Below are 22,430 nucleotides of genomic sequence, written 5' to 3'. Positions count from 1 at the left end.
AACACAAAAACCTCACCATTTGAAATTACAAGTTGTAATTGACATTAAAGATGCTGCACGCTCATTTTTTTTTTATTATCAGATGGCACGCGTTCTTTTCTTTTCTTAAGTGGCCGGCAATCATTAAATTGATAAACCCTTTTTATTATTAAAAGATAAGGAATAGAAGAGTTACAGATGGAAATCGTTTTGTTACAAGAGGTTGGTTGGGCCACAATGTCTATAAATTTGTCTTGGGCCATGATATGCTATTGAACTTTGACAGGTCACATTTCCATTAAATCGAGATACAAATTTTGAGCCAAAAAGGTGGAGATAGAAAACTAATAATTGAGTCGAATCTGATATACGGGATACATAATAATTAATGATGATGATCGTGTATTGATTAGGATGTTAAGATGAATGATGAAACGATACATGATAATGATAATTGATAATAATGAATGATGGAGATCATGATAGGAACGATATTGAATTTATAAATGACAGATTCGTACAGGATAATAACTTAAGCGTATGGATTATTATAAGAAAGGATTCGATGGTTCATTGGTTTAGGTGTGTCTGGGTAATCGAAAGGTCTCGGGTTCGAGCCTAAGTTGTAGCATTTTTTTTATGGAAAAAGAAGAAGAAGGAACAATTAATAGATTAAACAAAATCAAGTGTGGTCATTATCAGAAAAAAAAGGAATAGGGAAGTGGTTTGTAGTGTTTTTGGGTTAGCGGGACATCGCGGGTTCAAACCCGGACTTGGGCATTTTTTTTAAGAGCTACTTCTTTGAGGTAGTATTTCTATTACCATTACTATTATTATTATCGTATCATTTTTAGTATTAACATAAGTATTATTATTATTAATATTATCATTTTATGAATTAATAAAATAAGTATCATTATTACTTTTATCATTTTTATTATTAGTATTATTATTATTAGTAGTATTATTATTTCTAAGTATTATAAATATTATTGTTATTACTATTATTATCATTACTATTATCATTATCATCATTATTACATTTAACATTAAAATTATTATTTTTAACATTATTATTACTACTATCATTATTTGTATTACTAATATTACCATTAGTATTATTATTACTATTACAACAAATATTATTTATGTAAAATATAATTATTACATATAACATAACTATATTAATATTTTTTTTGTATTTTTCTAAAGTATATAAAATAAATATAGTTAATTAAATTATTAATGAAACACATAATTAATATAACAATTAAATCACTAATAATATATAAATTTGTTCGATTACCATTATGTGTGATAATATATATAAATGATATAGGTTCGTGAATCCGAGGCCAACCCTGCATTGTTCAATTTCGTCATATGTATTTTTACTATAAAATACAGTAAGGTGAGTTTCATTTACTTCCCTTTTACTCTTTACATTTTTGGGCTGAGAATACATGCAAATGTTTTATTAACTGTTTTACAATAATTATATGCGTGAGTTTCATTTGCTCTCTTTTTAAATGCTTTTGCAATATATATTTTTGGGACTGAGAATGCATGCGCTTTTATAAATGTTTTACGAAATAGATACAAGTAATCGAAACTACATTATATGGTTGAATGATCGAAATCGAATATGCCCCTTTTTATTAAGTCTGGTAATCTAAGAATTAGGGAACAGACACCCTAATTGATGCGAACTCTAAAGATAGATCTATCGGGCCCAACAAGCCCCATCCAAAGTACCGGATGCTTTAGTACTTCGAAATTTATATCATGTCCGAAGGAGGATCCCGGAATGATGGGGATATTCTTATATGTATATTGTGAATGTCGGTTACCAGGTGTTCAATCCATATGAATGATATTTTTACCTCTATGCATGGGACGTATATTTATGAGAACTGATTATGAAATCTTGTGGTCTATTAAAATTATGAAATGATTATTTATGTTAAATTAATGAACTCATCAACCTTTTGGTTGATACTTTAAAGCATGTTTATTCTCAGGTATGAAAGAAATCTTCCGCTGTGCATTAGCTCATATTAGAGACATTACTTGGAGTCATTCATGGCATATTTCAAAAAGACGTTGCATTCGAGTCAGTGAGTTCATCAAGATTAATATTAAGTCAAATATAGTTAGATATATTATGAAATGCTTTACATGCCTGTCAACTGTCGATGTAATGAAAGTTTGTCTTTTAAAAACGAATGCAATGTTTGTAAAATTTATCATATAGAGGTCAATTACCCCGCGATGTAATCAACTGTTGTGAATCGTTTGTAATCGATATGGACATCGTCCGGATGGATTAGGACGGGTCCTTTCAGTTGGTATCAGAGCGGTGGTCTTAGCGAGCCATGTCTGCATTAGTGTGTCTAACTAGTAGTCGTTAGAATGCATTAGTGAGTCTGGACTTCGACCGTGTCTGCATGTCAAAAGTTTTGCTTATCATTTCTAGTCGGAAATCATCCGCTTTTCATCCTTAGGAAATTACCTGCTTATCATTCTTAGGCTAGACACGTCTTACTGCCTCTATTGCATAGACAGTGTATAGATAAATTCATATCTTAGCATTTCTGTTATTGTTACCTTTGCCTGACAGCTTCCGTAGATTCCTCCGTAACTTATGGGATTTTAGTATTATATATGCATATGTAAATTATGTATTGCAGGATACTAATCTACATCCTATAATCTATTTCTCATCAAAAATCCTTCATCTGATCGTACAAGATAAATCCTACAATTAGTTCAAGCCCCTCGGATTCCGAAATGGAGTCCCACTCCAGCTCCGAAAGCAGCGTCACCAGAATGACTCAATCAACCAGCCATCCCCAATTCATCTGATGAGTTCGTAGTTGGCTCAATCAACGGAGACGCGAAGAAGGCGATCCCTTCCACCAACCGAATTCACCTCTTGACAATGAACTTGAAGTGTTTACTGGCGAACCTGTTCGAGACACCATTTTCAGTCTCATTTCCAGGGTAACTCAACAAGATTATATTCTATTCACAATTCTAAACCTTATTCATCCGCTCGTTCCGAACGACAATCATCCTAGAGTAATAAGTCAATGAACTTCGTGATCGAAAAATCAATTTGGAGAATATGGTGCAAAATGTACCAGCTTCAGCAACATCACCGGCACCAACAGTACCATCAGTAACAGCACCAGTACCATCAACAATCCATGCTTCAATATCAATATCTGTACTTCGAGTATGATCTTCGTTCTACGTATCGTTCTACCTCATTTATCTTCGTTTGACATGGCGAATATGTTATCTCTAAAGTTTTAGAGATTTTTTATTCTAGTTCCAACCGAAAACTAAATGAGTTTAATATCATATTAACTCAATGAATCCATGATTACATCTGAAGAAAATGTATATGTATATATATTTTTCATAAAGATTGTAATTAAAAATTCTTTCGTACAAAGTGTTAATTGTGAAAATATTTTAACGGGTAGGTAATACCCGAGGAATATTTAGATTTCGCATTAATAAGTTACACTGTACATTCTTCGAATCTGATTCAACAGTCATTCACTATCCTACTTACATCCACCGGTATCTGTATCCGTCACCGCAGAATAACCATTTTCATTCAATTTTAAATTTGGATTTTGACCTATCAGAATCCAACAAGTGGCATAATGAAGAAATAATGGACACAATAAAAATTGATTAGAAACAGACTAATTAACAATATGAAATTTTGTTAAGAAACCACGCTAACAAGATCCTAGCTAACTGCTCCTAGCTAACTGGTTACATTTTATTTATCACAATTTAATTATCGCAATTTACATTCTCGCAATTTTATTTATCGTCATTTAATTTCTGTTATTTATATTACGCACTTTATTTATCGTCAGTCTGTTATTTATGCATTATAAATATCGGGACAAGTATACAATGTTTTGACATATCATATCGACCCATCTATATATATATATATATATATATATATATATATATATATATATATATATATATATATATATATAGTTTGAGTTGTGATCGAGTCTGAGACGTATACGGGTCACGATACGTATTAATTAATTCGAATATTATATATTAAACTATATATGAATTACTGGACTATTACTGTGGACTATCAACTGTGGATTACCAACACTGGACAATTAAAATGAGTTAAAATATTGTTTATAACGTATGAAACTAAACAATTCTTTAAGTTTGTCACTTGATTTCATTTTAAACCTCATTCGTATCATCACAATTACAATCTGCGTTCAAACCTTTCATGATTCTTAAAAACACCTCAATCGATAGGATGAATCAACCGCACTTCATCTACGGGAGAAAAGATTGATGCATTTAGTTATGCATCTGAAAAACTCTCGGAAACTGAGTAAACGATTAACACATAGTTGTGCTAATTCCTTTAGTGTTATTATTACCCAAAATAACTTGGTAATTCCTTTCAAAGTAGCAAATTTTGTCACAGCTCCAGCAAATCAACTTCGAATTTTCGTTCGAAACAACCTTATTATCACCTTGATTTATATGTATGCTCTTTTATTGTTATCGGGGAACCTTTTATATTCCACCATATTTTCATCAGCGTTTAATCATCTAAAAACACAATTCTCTTGAAATCACCTCAGATCAATAACCAATGATTCAGATATGGTAGCAGTAAATGTAGAAGAATCGGCAAGCAGTACTTTGAAAACTCAAAGCATATCTACATCAACAGTTATATGTATAACATTTATCTCTTAGAATAATGATCTTCCATTCTGAAATTCTGAAAAGAACCCAGTCTGCAAACCAATACTCTGAATTTTGAAAAGTTGAATGAAGCAACAAAAACTGTAAACGACCCTAATCATCAGAAGTTTGATGATAAAGAATAGAATGTTGGAAAAGCTCAGAAAAGCTGGAACTGGAAAACAGATTGAGCTACCCATGAGTGAGACCAAGGACAAATACAAGGACCAAACCCTATATTCAAGGGATTCAGGTAATTCTGGATCCGTTGAAATCTTTAGAGAATATATTGCTCCGAAGTCATGTTAAAATCTTGCGGAAAAATCTTTCTCCATCAACCATCGAACTTAGAAATTCCAAAATATCGTCATCAATATCTTCGATATTTCTGAGGACATTTTCATAATTATTCTCGTCCGAAATTATATACCTCTTCGTGCTTCCTGTGTATCATTGTATTGGAAACATTCAATAGAAAATTTAGTACCGAAAAGCGGATTATGCGAGACTATGAAGGAAGCCATGGACAAATCACAAAGAATAAGTTTGACTTCAAAGAATCTAAATGATTCAATGTTTCCTAAGGTCTTTAGCGAATATCTTGCTCCTTACTCTAAACCCTTGCGGACAATAGTTTCTATCATCCTCTGATCTTAGATATTCCGAGATATTATCGTATCTTTCACTATAAATATCCTCGATATTTCTGAATATATTTTCATAACTAATCTTATTTGAAATCATTAATCTCCTCGTACTATCAGTGTTACATCATATAGAAACTGTCAGTTTCTATATTCTGTAAGCTTTCGAATTTAAAATATGAATGTTTTTGAAGTAGTGTTGGGAACTGATGCATGAGTTAGTATAATATAATGACACTTGATCAACGTGATTATATTATAGTAAGTCATGTTGAGTTTCTAATGGGACGTGATGATTCACAGATCATAATGTCATCATGTGTCATGTTACATAAATCTTTCATTCTATTTAACCTCTAAACATATCAAGAACATAATTACTTGATAATTCTATCTTTCTCGGATATTCTAATAACTCGACAAATCAAATCGTGCTAATACGTTCCTCTCTGCTTAGAATATTATAGTCATTCAAAACTCTATACCTACAAACTCTGGACCATTATTCGTTTGACTTGAAGTAGGATGAGAGTGGTGTCAAAAAGGAGACAAAGAAGGTGAATTTATAGTGAAAAATCCGACGTAGCAATCAAGGCAGATCACCATATTTAATTATAGAGATCTTAATTTCCTTACTCACCGAAGATTCAAATCTTATAGATTTCCTAGATTTTCTTTAAATTCCTTGAATTCCGGAATTCAATCCTGACTACGTCAAAAGTTAAAACGAATCTACCTTTACTCATTTCAATCTTTTGTGATAGCTTCACTCGTACTCTTCGAGTAATCAAATTATCTTATTCATAATACGCAACAGTAATAAAACTCTAGTTATCAGCTCGTATTTGTCATGAAAACATTTTTATGGTTAACCATGACGATCTCACTCAAATTTCGGGACGAAATTTCTTTAACGGGTAGGTAACTGTGACGACCCGGAAATTTCCGATCAAAATTTAAACTTAATCTTTATATGTTTCCGACACGATAAGCAAAGTCTGTAATGTTGAGTCTCGAAAACTTTGAAACCGTTACATGAATGCATTTGCCCTTATGACAATTTCCGACGACTCACGAACTATTACATATAAATAAATAAATACATATATATTTAAATATATAAATATATATAATACTTTGAAATATAGTTTGATTTAATATATGATTTAAGTTATAAAATAATATAAGAGATAATAAAATTTATTACATAAAATAAATCTATATATATACATAAAAAGTATATTAAATATATTTTGTGATTTCGAAGTTATTTAGTAAACAATGGTAACGCTCAATTGTAATTCGATTAATAGTAAACGAGTTAAAAAGGAACTTATGTGATTTTAAAATAAACAGTGATACGAAAATGAGTTATATAAGTTATAGACTTATTAAAAGTATATTTAGGATCTAATTATTTAATTTTAACACTTTTTATATTTTACCCATAAATGAGAGGGACAGTTGATGTAATTTTTATTTATTAAATTAATGATTGAATTTTATACCATAATGACCAAAATAAATAAATATAATTAATTTAAAAATATAGGATTTTTTTGAACACATTTATCCGTCACTAATTTTCGCATGTTACACAATCCGTGAAAACTGTCGGTAGAATAATTAATAATTATGGCTGCTATACTATTGAATTTCTGTTGTGCATGTTCTTTCAACAATGATATGTGTTTTTATTATTATATTTAATATTTATTATAATTATTATTACTTTAACTTTAATATAGATATAGATATTTATTTATGTCATTTTACTACTTTTAAGCACTCATGACAACTAAATAGCTGCTTTACCATTTAAAAATCTTTCACCCGTGTTTGTGTTTGATTACCTATAACTATTAGTGTATTATTATATTATATAATAATTAAGATATCTATTATATGTATACATGTAAGTGGAGAAATATCACACCATCACAATATCTTAGCATCATTGTGTTTTCTATTTCCTTTATCAACCACCCAATACTTCTCCTCCTTTTCTTGTGACTGCTCAAACGAACTAAAAATACATGTTGCTAATGTCGACCAAAACAATATATTATCATCATTTTTGCATCTACGCATATACCCACATACATATATTAAAAACACACACAAGATGCTTATATTTTTCTTTTACTCCATAAAACCAACCAAAAAAATCATTATCTTGTATTTTGCTACAATTACAAACCTAGTTGTTGTTAATCTTGTTTATTGTTCGAGAACCATTACAACCTTACCATACCACAACCACCGTCTCCCTCATACAAACACCGCCGATCACCCATGACCATCTACGGCCACCCTCACGACATCCACTCTCTTCTCTCTCTTTCACCTTTGTTTTCGGTAGTCTCATAAAACATGTCACCTCTAACCACCGAGAGATCACCATTAACCACCACCATGTCACCCGTCACCACCACGCTGCAACTATTGGATTTTCTAATAGTGGCCGGAAACAAACCACCATAGACTATCAATCCGACTGCTATATCTAACTTGTTACTACCGTTACGTGCAGTATCATTCAAATACAAGCAAAACCCATCAAATTAGCTACGGTTTGTATTCCTTCAACCCACTCTTGCATGATGATAATTACTATTGTTTACGTGCATGTTGCTGGGTCAAGACGACACCACTATTATTCGACCAGAAGATTTTTGGTATTTGGTTATTACTTCCACTTAATCTTATTTCTTTTACGAGTAACCTATAATCGAAAACAACACCAACACCACAACAATTAAAGATAAACACCACTAACCACCACAATCACAATTCTTGTATTTTTTCTTCTGTTCTTTTTCAAACTGTCACAAAACCATCTGCCTTTGTGCAGCTACAACCCATTTGAAAACTGCAACTACAGTTGTTATATAAGTTGTTTCTGCTCCCTGAACAAACCATCAGTAATACATTATCTTTATGCTGCTGCTACCTGTAATTCTTTTATTCGATGTCAACAAAGATTAAACCCAAACACAAAAACCTCACCATTTGAAATTACAAGTTGCAATTGACATTAAAGATGCTGCACGCTCATTTTTTTTTATTATCAGATGGCACGCGTTCTTTTCTTTTCTTAAGTGGCCGGCAATCATTAAATTGATAAACCCTTTTTATTATTAAAAGATAAGGAATAGAAGAGTTACAGATGGAAATCGTTTTGTTACAAGAGGTTGGTTGGGCCACAATGTCTATAAATTTGTCTTGGGCCATGATATGCTATTGAACTTTGACAGGTCACATTTCCATTAAACCGAGATACAAATTTTGAGCCAAAAAGGTGGAGATAGAAAACTAATAATTGAGTCAAATCTGATATACGGGATACATAATAATTAATGATGATGATCGTGTATTGATTAGGATGTTAAGATGAATGATGAAACGATACATGATAATGATAATTGATAATAATGAATGATGGAGATCATGATAGGAATGATATTGAATTTATAAATGACAGATTCGTACAGGATAATACCTTAAGCGTATGGATTATTATAAGAAAGAATTCGATGGTTCATTGGTTTAGGTGTGTCTGGGTAATCGAGAGGTCTCGGGTTCGAGCCTAAGTTGTAGCATTTTTTTTATGGAAAAAGAAGAAGAAGGAACAATTAATAGATTAAACAAAATCAAGTGTGGTCATTATCAGAAAAAAAAAGGAATAGAGAAGTGGTTTGTAGTGTTTTTAGGTTAGCGGGACATCGCGGGTTCAAACCCGGACTTGGGCATTTTTTTTAAGAGCTACTTCTTTGAGGTAGTATTTCTATTACCATTACTATTATTATTATCGTATCATTTTTAGTATTAACATAAGTATTATTATTATTAATATTATCATTTTATTAATTAATAAAATAAGTATCATTATTACTTTTATCATTTTTATTATTAGTATTATTATTATTAGTAGTATTATTATTTCTAAGTATTATAAATATTATTGTTATTACTATTATTATCATTACTATTATCATTATCATCATTATTACATTTAACATTAAAATTATTATTTTTAACATTATTATTACTACTATCATTATTTGTATTACTAATATTACCATTAGTATTATTATTACTATTACAACAAATATTATTTATGTAAAATATAATTATTACATATAACATAACTATATTAATATTTTTTTTTGTATTTTTCTAAAGTATATAAAATAAATATAGTTAATTAAATTATTAATGAAACACATAATTAATATAACAATTAAATCACTAATAATATATAAATTTGTTCGATTACCATTATGTGTGATAATATATATATATAAATGATATAGGTTCGTGAATTCGAGGCCAACCCCGCATTGTTCAATTTTGTCATATGTATTTTTACTATAAAATACAGTAAGGTGAGTTCATTTGATCCCTTTTACTCTTTACATTTTTGGGCTGAGAATACATGCAAATGCTTTATTAACTGTTTTACAATATTTATATGCGTGAGTTTCATTAATCCCTTTTTAAATGATTTTGCAATATATATTTTTGAGACTGAGAATACATGCGCTGCTTTTATAAATGCTTTACGAAATAGACACAAGTAATCGAAACTACATTCTATGGTTGGATTATCTACTCGAATATGCCCTTTTTATTAAGTCTGGTAATCTAAGAATTAGGGGACATACACCCTAATTGACGCGAACTCTAAAGATAGATCTATCGGGCCCAACAAGCCCCATCCAAAGTACCAGATGCTTTAGTACTTCGAAATTTATATCATGTCCGAAGGAGGATCCCGGAATGATGGGGATATTCTTATATGTATATTGTGAATGTCGGTTACCAGGTGTTCAATCCATATGAATGATATTTTTGTCTCTATGCATGGGACGTATATTTATGAGAACTGATTATGAAATCTTGTGGTCTATTAAAATTATGAAATGATTATTTATGTTAAATTAATGAACTCACCAACCTTTTGGTTTATACTTTAAAGCATGTTTATTCTCAGGTATGAAAGAAATCTTCCGCTGTGCATTAGCTCATATTAGAGACATTACTTGGAGTCATTCATGGCATATTTCAAAAAGACGTTGCATTCGAGTCAGTGAGTTCATCAAGATTAATATTAAGTCAAATATAGTTAGATATATTATGAAATGCTTTACATGCCTGTCAACTGTCGATGTAACGAAAGTTTATCTTTTAAAAACGAATGCAATGTTTGTAAAATTTATCATATAGAGGTCAATTACGTCGCGATGTAATCAACTGTTGTGAATCATTTGTAATCGATATGGACATCGTCCGGATGGATTAGGATGGGTCCTTTCAGGAAAGGTGTAAGCCTTGGTGTTCCAAGCGCCTCCTTAGTGTTGAGATAGAATATAAGTAGACTAGCTATGCGGCCTAGGTGGATAGTGACTAGCAGGTGCCGCTAGGAAGTCATGGGTGTCGAGCCGTAAGGTTCGTTAGATTTGTGTGACCGCGTGTAGTTAGGTGACGTGTGACATCAGGAGTAGACCCCGTAAGGGTCGAGTCTGGGAGACTCGGTGTTAGTAATCGGAGTTGGATAACACAACGTTAGGTGCCTCCTTATACCTAATAGTGTAACTTTTGACCCCGATGATGTGATTGCTTTGATTTTGGGTACCGGTGAGAAACCCGAATTTACAACGGTGGTATAGTGTGATGTTTAGCGAGCGTTGACACTCAAATGATTTGAAAGACCGAGGTTCGAATATCTTATAGCGAGTCCTTGGAAGGATTATTTAGTATGACCAACGCCAGAGAATGCGGAAAAGTTCCTATCTAGTAGACGTGATGAGCGAACGGATGTCGCTCATCTAGGAAAGGAAAGCTTCGATGGTCTTCGAAAAAGTCCCAAGTTGGACTTTGGAGTTAATTACGAAGGTAGTTAGCGACGAGAGACGGTATGTCGAAGTTCCCGATAGAGGGATACGAGAGATTTTCGAAAAGTGTCGGGATGATTCCCGAATATTCCACGATTGATAGGCGTGACGACAATGATTGTCGGTGGATTGTACTACTTTTAGGACGAATGTGGAGTGTAGGGTACGAGTTTGGATACTCGGCGTAAGAGCAAACGGTTGTAGTTATTGTGTCTCGTAGGTTGATTACCAGATATCGTGAAATGATGGAGTGCTATGGCTTTTGGAAAGATATATTATGATGTTTTCACGGTGTATTTCCGAGTGAGTGGTGAGAATTTTGATCGAATGGAAGTGTGAAGTACGGTTGTTATATTATGATGCGTTAGTGTACGAAGTGAGAACCCGGATGAGTGATTGCTACAAGTGTAATTCCGCATTGGAGACAGAAATGTTCAAGGTAGAGTGCTTAACTTCTAGTATTTGGTGCGGATCACGAGGACGTGATCCAATCTAAGTGGGGGAGAGTTGTAAGACCCGAATATTTTGTTGTACTTATGTGTGTATAAGTTATTCAAGTTGTGGGGTTTAGGTTGTATTTAATTAAAAGGAAAAAGAAGCTGAACTGGGCATTTGGCGCGCCGCGCGGCCTTATGGCACGCCGCGCCATTACGGGCTGACAGCTCACTTTGTTTTTAATTAGATATTTTGAGGGCAATTGGGTAAATTCACTTGAGGGCCGACCTTAAGGCCCTAGATCAGTTTTGGGGAGCCTCATAACTCCATTTTCATCTACTTCACTTCTTCCAATTTAGTTTCTAGAGAGAGAGAGATTCTTAGTGAGGGAAAGCTTGAATCAAGGAAGAAGGAGGCGATTTCGGATCAAAGTGCGGGTATTAAAGTTGTTCATCTTTCCTCTAGCTACGTTTTGGTCATAGTGGTATGCTCTAATCTTGATTTCCTTGTTTAATTTGTGAAAGGGTTAGAGTTAGGGTTAATGATGAACTTAAAACCCATTTGTGGGTGAATGGGGTGTTTTTGGATGAATTTGGGTCATGAAGACTCAAAGATGACTAACTAGGGTTTTCAAGTGTTAGATTGATGATTATGAACTTAATTGGTTAGTTAAAGTACTAGAACACTTTAATGATATGTAAATGGGTGTTATTGGGTATGGATGACCCAAATGGGTGTGTTGACTTTGAAATGGGTCAAATGAGTCTTTAATGACCTAAGAGACCTAGCAAGTATGAAAACGAGTTAGCCTTGTGACCTAAGTGTGTTTTAAACCCATCTTGACGAATGATTAGGGTTTTGGTGTGTGTTGACCCAATTTAGGGTTAAGGGTGCAAATGGGTTGAAATTGCACCTTGGGTCAAAATGGCTTAGAATGGTGAAAGGGTTTGGTTGACCGACTTGAGTTTGCATTTGATTATATGCATAATGTGATAGGTACTTACTTTGAGGTTTCGCAAGCTCGGGTATCTTTTCACAAGACTTTGAGGTGAGTGGAATAATTATATGCGTATGTATATAATGTATCTATTTGTTGTAACGTGAAATGTGTAGTGTCGAGGTGCTAAGACACCATGTTTCACGTGAAGAGTGTAGCATCGAAGTGTTAAGATGCCACTCGGGTGTAGCATCTAGGTGTTAAGATGCCACCTAGGAGTGTAGTGTCGAGGTGTTAAGACACCACTCCGTAAATTAATGAGTGATGCATCGAGGTGTTAAGATGCCACTCGGGGTGATGTGCCGAGGTGTTAAGGTGCCACCCTAGGGGTTAGTGGTGCGAGGTGTTAAGTGCCCTAACGGATGTTGTGAACACCGATGGCGTTTTCGCGAGCGGCGTTCCCTTGTACTATTGGTTAACCATGGTTATTTGTGTGGTAAGCATATTATATTATTCGAGTTATATTTATATGCGGTTGTTATGCTAGCTTGTGGTATTGGAGGTTTATAGCTTGTTATTGCGACGATAAGCTAATTATGTTTGTTAGCATGTTTGTGGTTTGTGTAAGTGTATGCAAGTAGGTATAATTATATATGTATTCGTATAATTATTGCATTCACTAAGCTTTGCTTACCCTCTCGTTGTTTACTATTTTTATAGGTTCGGTTGTGGACAAGGGTAAGGGCATTATCATGGATTAGAGATCCCGCTTGTTGATTAGGGGACGCTTTTTGGAAGTGTTAGTTCTTGGAGTTTGACCGAGACATGGGTAGTTTAATCCAAAACGCCATGCTCGTAGTGTAGTTTGGTACTTAAACTTTTTAGCGGTCAAAACTCATATTTTGTATTAATCTCGTAAAACGGACGAAGTGGGCCCTGCTTGTAAAACATCTTTTTTTATGTTTGAATCGTGATAGTTTTACATATTGGAATGTGTGGTTAAAAGCGTGTGGTCAAAAAATGTCGGGAACTAGTCGATCTTTCTCGCATTTTGAAACTTTCCGGACAGGCCCGAATGGAGCGCCGCGCGGCCATCCTGGCACGCCGCGCCACTTCTCTGTACAGCAAAAAAATTTTTATTTTGTATTTTGGTCGCGGTTTGGTTTGGGTTGTTACACAGATGAAGTTCAATCTTCGTCCACGTAACCACTATGAACGTTTAGTTCATAGCAGAAGACGAACAAAAAAGAATACAGTAAATAAGATAAATAAAATAATAAAATATGGATAGAATCATACATTAAAAAGAAGGTAGATGTAAAATAACTTGAATTAAAACTTGAATCTTGATTACAAACACTAAATCTAACCTAAGGATTTAGAGAAAAACCCTAAAAAAAATGAACTAACCAGAATTATTTGTAACAACCCGACTTTTTCGACTTATACTTTTGTGCTTATTACTTTCACGAAACTGCATATTTGTGCGTACTGAGCGATTTTATGCTCTGAGATATTATTTCATGATAATTACTTTGGTTAATATCTTACAACGTGATATTAAGTGTTTAATCACTTAACTTGATCCCCGAATGCTTTTACGACCGTTGGTGTCACTTGACGTTTGAAACGAGCTACGTACTTGGTACACATTTAACTTTGATCATAATTGGAATATTATAACTACATAATACTAATTGTTATTTTCTTATAACAATTACTTGGGTTATTGGACGCTTAATTACGCTTAGTAATTTACTAATGCACACTAGTTAGTCTTGTTGAACTTTTTGCCTTGTTGGACTTTAGTCCACTCTACTCTAGCTAATGGACCATTTAATTAGCCCAATTTTTATGGATTAATGACCCATTAAGATGTAGGACAAAAACCCATTTATAAGAGCCAACATACTAACATTTTTGTTAACCATTACTACAAATGTTGCATGGGATCCTAACAATAAGCACCACCTTTAGACCACCACTAATCAAAAAGCAGAAAGTTGTCCCCTTGTCCCCCCCCCCCCCCCCCCCCCCGGCTACGTTTTTGGAGACACAAGCATCACCTCCACCACTATAAATACCAAGCCTCATTAACCCATTTCACACTTGATCTCATTCTCATTTTACACACACTTACTCTCTAATTTTCTATCTAGTCTTTCTCACTCTAAAAATTATAAGTTTTAAATTTTCTTCTTCTTCTTTTCTTCTTCATAGAATCGACATCATCATCATCTTAATAAGATCAAGCTTTTTAGCTTCTTGATCTTGTTATATCTTGAAGATTCAAATTTTGATTTGAATCTTTCAAGAACATGAAAGATTCAAGCTTTCTAGCTTTGAATCTTCATTACTTTTGTTGGATCTAAGTTTTCTAACTTATGATCTCTTTTATTTTGTTAAAAGATCAAAACTTGTGTTTATGATCTTCATGAAACTTGAAGATCTAGCTTTTTGCTTTAAGGATCTTCAAGAACATTAAAGATCCAAGCTTTCTAGCTTAGGTTTTCATTATTTTGTTAAAGATCTTAGCTTTTTAGCTTATGGTCTCATTACTATTACTAGATCTTAGCTTTCTAGCTTATAGTCTCATTAATCTTGTAAAGATCCAAGCTTTCTAGCTTAGGGTTTCTTAATAATTGAGGATCAAAGTTATTATTGTAGATCTCACTTGCTTGGAACCTTTTTATGATTTTTATGGTGATAAAAATCAATTCTTCATCATCTCATATGATGAAGATGCATAAACTTGTGTCAAAAGGACAAAGGTTGAAGCGTTATTGTGTTTATGCAATAAAGAGACAACCTTGATGTTCAAAACTTGTAGAATGTTAGCTTTTACTCTTAGTTGTGTGTTGATGGTTGAAACTTGGTCAAAGTGATGCTAAAACATCAAAGAGTTGTACATTTGAAGCTTACACGCATTAAGGATGAGAACCGTGATGAGCATCAAGCACCAAGAAACCCACCGGAGCATTTGTTTGCTGTTTTTCGGGGTCTGATTAGACTCCTGGGACTTCTGGAAAACGGATTTTCAGATATTTCGGTTCGAGTATATGACTTTTCATTTAGGACTCGTCTAAATCCGATATACGGTTTAGGATTTATAGCCTTCCGAAAATCACTACGCCTTTGTAACGACATCGAGTTAGCCTTCTGAAAATTCTGACCTACTCGTGCTTGAACCATCGCCACGGTCAAATGACATCGAATTAGGATCTAAAAATTGGATAGCTGTTAGAGGACTCCCATACGGAGCCTTGGACACTGACCATGAATCTTTTCGTTTTGTATAGAGGTCGTAGCAGCTATCCGAAGTTAGCCTTTTGTTTCGATCTCTATACTTGTTGAAAACTTACTTTATCTTTTATGAATGATGATGATGATGATGATGATGATGATGATGATGATGATGATGATGATGACACTTAAGACTTAATTTATTCACTTTTAAACTTTTGGGGACAATATACTGACTTAGTGACCTTTGACTTAGGTTGACGAACTTTCGGACCGACTTACTTCCTGCATACTTTTCATATCGACTTTTAATGCTTATTCACTGTGAGTTATAGCTTCCCTTTTTACTTTACATGCGCTTTTATGTTTTACATACTAGACATGAGTACTTAAACTTTATATATGTGTGGGTGATATAACGGCACAAAGATTCCCCTTAGCACCGTAACGTTTAATCATTGGTTTTTTAACCGGTGAACGCGAATATTAGATATGGATTCATAGAGTTTGACATCCCCACTCGGGCTAGTCGTGCTAGAATTTAACGGGTGTTTAATACTTCGAGAACATAAGCACTCGCCAAGTGTCCTTTTAGGGGGTAATATTACCTTAAGTTAGTTACCGGGTGCCCACGGATAAGCATATACTTTATCATACTGATTTGAAATACTGATTTAACTTGCTGGTTGAAGCACTGAAATCTCGTGGTCTACATTACATTACTGACTACAAACAAACTATAGCTCACCAACATTCGTGTTAACTTTTTAAGCATGTATTTCTCAGGTGCTTAGACGTTGTTGCTTCCGCTGTTAGACTTGCTGTTATAATCTTGGTGTTATAGACTTGCTGTTACAGACTCGCTGTGTTAGACTTTCGCTGCATTACTTAGAGATGTCTCAATCATAGAACTTTTATTTTTCATTCGCAACTTATGTTATTTTGAATAATGGCTTTGTAATGACCTTTGTGTCACGTTATCTTTTGTAAAACGTTATCTTTTCATGAATGCAAAACTTGTTTTAAAATAATATGTAGTATTATACCGTGTAATGGACCTGTTGTTGACGATTTGTACATGATGGTTCTGTACGGGGCATCACATTTGGTATCAGAGCATTGGTCGTAGGGAATTAGGTTGCATTAGTGCGTCTTGATCGAGTCGAGTAGGATTCACTAATAGGACTAATCTACAACTTACTCGTTTACTTGTTTATGCGAAACTACTGCATGCTACTGCTTACTTTTACTGCCATATGAACTTGCTGCATGCTACTGCTTACTTTTACTGCTATGTGAACTTGCTGTATGCTATTGCTTATTCTCGTTACTACATGCTACTATCTGCTTTTGATTGCATGTTATTTCTGCTTAATACCGTTATTACTGCCATGCTATGTACTACTGTAGACGATCTAGGCTGCTGTAGTTACTATGCCTGATTACGTGCTTGCTTCATGTCTGCTATTCGCTATACCGACTTGGAAAAATTTATCTTTCCTCGTTCAGATGTTTTTCTGAACCCTTTCCCCACTCGTCTAACCCTGAGGACCAGTATTGTAATCTACCTGTTACTATCGTTCCAACATTCTAGAGATCGAAACATTACTTCACGCAATCTAGGAAGAGTACCCCTCAGATTACACGCCCACTAAAGTTGATCCTCGGAGGAGGAGATATGTGAAGACTTGTCGGAGTAACCGCACCTCGCTCCACCCCCCGAGCTCACCCTAGTTAGCCACATAAAACGTATGAACATTAGAAGGTTGTTCAGTTTCTGCAAGTTGACTCGTATCCCGTACGCTTTCATGACCGTCACTTATCTCTTTCATCCTTCACCACTGCTCGACGATCTAACGACACTTCTAGACTTAGGTCCCTAACACTCTTAGGCATTGGAGAAGTCGGGAAGGCATCTCCTTCCACAAGGTCATAGTGTCTTCCACTGATGCTCAGCCATACCCAAATTGAATTTCTAGAAAGGAACCTAATGACGTTACCTGAACCCGAACATTTAGAAGAAATTTCGGGACATTTAGGCATTGATGCATGACCTGCGGAACCTACGAACCCACACCGAGAAGCCATGAGATTAATTATGTAGATTTGGTTTTGAGATAGCATAGATAAGGCACCATTAGATGAAATTGAGTAGAACTTGAATTGATTACGTTACATTGACCATATGGAGTGATATTGTAATGAACGTACGATTTAGTACAATATAATCACGCTGGCAAACGATTTAGTACAATATAATGACGCCAGGCCAGCGTGATTATATTGAAGTAAATCATGCAGAAGTCCCAATGTTACTATATAAGGAATATGATGTGACGACCCGAGAATTTCCGACCAAATTTAAACTTTAATCTTAATCTATAATCGACACGATAAGCAAAGTCTGTAATGTGAAATCTTAAAGCTTTTGAACTGTTTTAATATATTCATTTACCCTTTGACTATTCCCGACGATTCACGAACAATTGTACGTAATTAAAAATGTAAAATAATAATAATTAATTATTATTAAAGTATATATATATATATATATATATATATATATATATATATATGATTCCTATAAATAATAATTATTATATGGTAATGTATATAAAAGGTATAAATAATAAAATGTAATATTAACAAGGTAAATTTGATTGCAAATCAAAATCTAGTTGTTGAAATAATATAATTATTATCTTCATCAACATTATTAATACTAATGTCAATATTTGTGTCATTACTTTTATAATTGTAAATATTAAAAGTCTAATAGATTTAAGGTTAGGATTCTCAAAATAAAGGTTTTAAAAATAAAAATTAGTATAAGAATGATGGAAATTATAATTTAAATGTAATTCAAATATTATTAGTTATTAATATTAATACTAATACTGTTATTAATATTATTACTTTTATAATTGTCATTAACATTAAAAATCATTGTGATAATTATAAGTTATCATTATTATTATTATTATTATTATTATTATTATTATTATTATTATTATTATTATTATTATTATTATTATTAGTGTTATTATTATTAACATATTTATTTAATTATTAATACTAAATATATTATGAAAACACATATATATAAATATTTATATATAAAGTTCAGTCATATATTTATATATAAAAACAGATATACAAATACTGATATAGACACCGATTTATGAAAAATTTCATATTATAATCAATTAGATATACATACATAAAATATAGATATATGTATGAAGATATAGATACAAATACAGATATATATATATATATATATATATATATATATATATATATACATATACATATATATATATATATATATATATATATATATATATATATATATATATATATATATATATATATATATATATATATATATATATATATATTATATATAAATATATAAATACGCCTTAATACATGTATATCTATATAAATTTTGTATTCTGTTGCCAATCACTTTCCAACTATATCTAAATTTGTTTTGGGTCTACCATCTAGTACAGATCGATTCCAAGTGTTTCAATAACAAAAAAATCAGTCAGGATCAAATATAACTTTTTATTTATTTATTCTAATAGAATAAATTGTGTCGAGCAAAATCAAGCTACAAAACAAAGGTACACTGAGTCAATTCAAGTGCAATATTATCTGTTAACCTTTACATAACACCCACCACTTCATATCTTATTCTTTTGATATCGACACAAACACCTCACCATTTCATCAAAACTTTATAGTAATTACAATTCTTTGAACTTGACAACAAAACTTATATTTCGAGTATTAACTTGGTCGTCTCCTTCAAACCACCCATATCGTCACTACCACAACAAACTACCATCACAACCATTCTATAACCAGCCTCTGCCACCATAAAACATTCAGTCACCACCCATATTGCAAACCGTCATCACCATCATGACCTTTACGATCACCACCTTCATTCTCTCTCTCTCCTCTCATTCTACATCCTTGATCACGAACCACCACTGCAACCATCTCTTAAACATCACTAATCTCCATCATTCTACTGCTATATTTTTTACGTTTTGTTTACCTGTCGTGAACACAACAAACCTGCAAATCATCGGCACCTTCGCTGCGTTTTTCTTTTCGTTCCTTCTGTTTCTATTCAAACCTCGAACACAACCTATACCACCACACAACCGACTACACCTGCTTGTTCCTAGTCCCTTTCGATTAACCACAAGAACAACTATGTCTACCATCACTCAAACCCAGGTAAACTATTATGTATGTTCCTTTTTTCCTCGACCTCCAGTTCATTTTAGTTGCAGATCAATACTCTTGGTTGAACATCACTCTCTCGGGTATAAACCCACACCCCTACACGTGCAATTTCTTTCCTTCTTCATTTTTGAGACTGTGAAAAAAATGAGTGAGAGAAGATGATGACGAGTTTGTTTATGCTTTAAACTACTACAATGATAATGAGATGTTTATTTTGGTTGATTAATAAAGAAAAGGAAAGATGGCCGACACTTAATAAAGCATATAACCCCACTTGAGTGTTTTATTAGATGTTTAAATAAAGATGATTAGTGAGAATATGATGATGTGGAGACTACTGAAATTCGATCATCTGGTTCTATTTTTTTTTTACTGATTGCTCCTTTTAATTTAGCTTAGTGGGCTAGTGATTAAAGATGGGGATTATAATTATATTAGTTGTTAACATCAAAAGGTTAACATCAAAGGCTGTAAAGTTGTCTTTATAAAAAGAAATTACGGCTGCATATACAAACTAAACAAATTAGCGGATGCAAATAAGCCGAGTGGACTAGTTGGTTTAATGGATTCTTTTTAGATTGGGCCAATACATGATAATAATCCAGTGATAACAAGTGATGATGAATTCGGGTAACAGATTTTCGAAATAAATAAATATGATATGGTTCAAGATTATGACAGTAAATGATAATGATAATTAATGGTGATGAGTAATATTCATATTCCATGATCAGAGATACAAGATGATTATGATGGCGTATGATGAGATGATGAGGATGTTGAATTGATGATGTATAAGGATGATGATGATGGAGAATGAGTTGACGATGATAGTAATTGTATGATGATTATTCGAGTATGATCCTGTTTTAACGAATGAAGATAAAACAATGATGATGTTACTGGTAATTTGATTTCCTGTTATGAAGAAGAAGAATCAGAAACATAGTTACGGGTTAAATAGTTTTTAAGCATAGATAATGAAATGTCCCGTTCTTATTGATTAAAAACGTTCCATATTAATTGATTTCGTTGCGAGGTTTTGACCTCTATATGAGACATTTTTCAAAGACTGTATTCATTTTAAAACAAACCATAACCATTATTTCATCAATAAAGGTTTAAAAAGCTTTACGTAGATTATCAAATAATGATAATCTAAAATATCCTGTTTACACACGACCATTACTTAATGGTTTACAATACAAATATGTTACAACAAAATAAGTTTCTTGAATGCAGTTTTTACACAATATCATACAAGCATGGACTCCAAATCTCGTCCTTATTTAAGTATGCAACAGCGGAAGCTCTTAATAATCACCTGAGAATAAACATGCTTAAAACGTCAACAAAAAAATGTTGGTGAGTTATAGGTTTAACCTATATATATCAAATCATAATAATAGACCACAAGATTTCATATTTCAATACACATCCAATACATAGAGATAAAAATCATTCATATGGTGAACACCTGGTAACCGACATTAACAAGATGCATATATAAGAATATCCCCATCATTCCGGGACACCCTTCGGATATGATATAAATTTCGAAGTACTAAAGCATCCGGTACTTTGGATGGGGCTTGTTGGGCCCGATAGATCTATCTTTAGGATTCGCGTCAATTAGGGTGTCTGTTCCCTAATTCTTAGATTACCAGACTTAATAAAAAGGGGCATATTCGATTTCGATAATTCAACCATAGAATGTAGTTTCACGTACTTGTGTCTATTTTGTAAATCAGTTATAAAACCTGCATGTATTCTCATCCCAAAAATATTAGATTTTAAAAGTGGGACTATAACTCACTTTCACAGATTTTTACTTCGTCGGGAAGTAAGACTTGGCCACTGGTTGATTCACGAACCTATAACAATATATACATATATATCAAAGTATGTTCAAAATATATTTACAACACTTTTAATATATTTTGATGTTTTAAGTTTATTAAGTCAGCTGTCCTCGTTAGTAACCTACAACTAGTTGTCCACAGTTAGATGTACAGAAATAAATCGATAAATATTATCTTGAATCAATCCACGACCCAGTGTATACGTATCTCAGTATTGATCACAACTCAAACTATATATATTTTGGAATCAACCTCAACCCTGTATAGCTAACTCCAACATTCACATATAGAGTGTCTATGGTTGTTCCGAAATATATATAGATGTGTCGACATGATAGGTCGAAACATTGTATACGTGTCTATGGTATCTCAAGATTACATAATATACAATACAAGTTGATTAAGT

The sequence above is a fragment of the Rutidosis leptorrhynchoides genome, chromosome 1 (genome assembly GCF_046630445.1).
Source record: "Rutidosis leptorrhynchoides isolate AG116_Rl617_1_P2 chromosome 1, CSIRO_AGI_Rlap_v1, whole genome shotgun sequence".
NCBI lineage: Eukaryota > Viridiplantae > Streptophyta > Magnoliopsida > Asterales > Asteraceae > Rutidosis > Rutidosis leptorrhynchoides.
The sequence above is the reverse complement of the archived record's forward strand: the minus strand, read 5'-3'. Positions refer to the sequence as shown.